The following is a 1,866-nucleotide window of genomic DNA, read 5'->3' on the forward strand; positions in this document are numbered from 1 at the left end:
GGGGGGGGGTGCAGCTGGGGGCTCTGTTCTGGGCTGGGATCTCATGTGGGTCTGTGCTCCTGTCTGCAGCTTCTGAGGGAGGGGAGCTGAGGGAGGAGGGTTGAGGATGGGGGCAACGGGGGGCCTGCAGGCAGAGGTGGCAGCTCGGCTCTGCTGTGACTCTGCTCAGAGCCTTCAAACACAGAGGCGTCGTTGTTCCTGCGGGATGAGAAGAGGTGGTGGGGATGGGGAAGCAAACAGCTTCCAGTCAGCAGCGAAGGGGGCAGGGGAGGGAGGGGAGCTCAGGTGGGGGTCGGGGGGCTGGGATTTGGGGTTGGGGAGGGGGGATCTTTGGTGCCCAATGGTGGGTCTGCGTTGGGAGGTTGTGCTGCCAGGGGAGGCCGTGGAAAGGAAGCATCCTAAGGGTGCTGTGGTACAGGGGAGCTCCTCAGGGCTTCCTTATGGAGGAGACAGAGCAGCTGTGACAGCAGGGCAGCTTCTGTGTGGCCGCAGGAAGGCAAAGGGCGGCAGAGCTTCGCTTTTCCACCGCTGCCAACCCTGCAGCGGGGCAGCAGTTGGATGAACGACCCCAGAGCTTCTCCACGCCTCCTCCTTTGTCCTTCATTCCAACCCACATCTGCAAGCCTTCGAGCTGCGCCAGCCTGGGGGCTGCGGCGGCTCCTGGAGAGCTGCCCTGCGGTGCCCTCACAATCGCTGCTTTGCTCCATGCCCAGCGGCTCCCACTCCTCTGCTCTGTTCTTTTTTTGTGCCTCTGCTCTCAGCTGAAACGTGGCGACAGCCGACCTGCGTGGCTGTGATGGATGAGAGCCTGGGGGGCATCCAGGGGAACGGGGGGGGGGGTTGGGATGCGTCCCCATCCCTGGTTGTGGCTGCAGGGAGGGGGCACTGCCTGGTTGGGGCTGTGAGGTGGGGGGGGCTGCGAGGTGGGGGGCTGTGAGGTGGGGGGGCTGTGAGGCTGGGTGCCATGTAACAGGGAGCTGCTGGATGTGGGGCAGAGGCGGGCTGTGGGCTCAGCCTGGAGGCCTCAGCAAAGAGCAGGGAGTTTTTTCCTTTTATATGAGGGAGGGTCACAGAATCCCAGCTTGCTTGGCTCCGCTGACACCTCCCAGCCCCCTGCCTGTGGGTCTGGCTGCCCCCCACTCTCTCGTGCTGCCCAGGCTGATTTGTGACCAGACTCAGAGCCGTATCCTCTCCCATGCAGCCCGATTTTAGGACCCCAAGCACCACAGAGCCGCATTTTGGCCCCACAACAGCGGCGTTTCCTGCATCTCTGTGCCACTGACAGCTTCTCCCTCTCCTCTCTTACAGATGCGTCTCTCGGCGCTGCCTGCTGGCCCGGCTCGGCCCCTCGGTGCACCAGTGAGTGTGGGGCGCTGTGGGGAGCAATGGATTCACTTTCCCCCTTGGGATCCCATCCCCTCGTTCTGCCCCACGTCTTGGCTGCCTGCTGCCTTTACCCTCAGTGGGGCAGCAGCGTTGCTGAGCCTGAGGAGGGCCGGGAGCTGCAGGAAATCCCATTGCCACCCCCTGCGCTGCTGGGCTGAAGGAGAAACGCTGCTTTCCTGCTGCTTTTCTGCTCGGTTGGGCTGGGAGCAGCGGGATCTCGGGCACCTCGAGTTACAGAGCCCTGCTTTGGTTCCCGCTGTCAGCTGCTCTCTGATCCGCCGCCCCTCCTGGCGCTGCTGAGCGCCGCCCTCCCCTCTTTTCGCAGCGTCGTCCCCATGGCCACCACAGCCAAGGAGGAGATGGCTCGTTTCTGGGAGAAAAACACCAAATCCAGCCGCCCGTTGTCCCCTCACGTCTCCATTTACAAGTAAGGCTCCGTGCGGCAGCGGCGACGCGAGGCTGGGGGCCTCCCTGCCCCCC

The 1,866-nt window shown here is 64.0% G+C and overlaps 1 long non-coding RNA gene across 1 annotated transcript; it reads left to right on the plus strand.

Moving 5' to 3' along the window:
- The first annotated feature begins 951 nt into the window (after window positions 1-951).
- LOC122194059 lies at window positions 952-1,762 on the plus strand. The gene is made up of 2 exons (XR_006183035.1): window positions 952-1,359; window positions 1,712-1,762. It is a non-coding gene; the product is annotated as an uncharacterized LOC122194059 (long non-coding RNA).
- The last annotated feature ends 104 nt before the right edge of the window (window positions 1,763-1,866 follow it).

The sequence above is a fragment of the Lagopus leucura genome, unplaced genomic scaffold, assembly GCF_019238085.1.
Source record: "Lagopus leucura isolate 7727_CA_CO unplaced genomic scaffold, USGS_WTPT01 34206-0_obj-0_obj, whole genome shotgun sequence".
Lineage (NCBI taxonomy): Eukaryota > Metazoa > Chordata > Aves > Galliformes > Phasianidae > Lagopus > Lagopus leucura.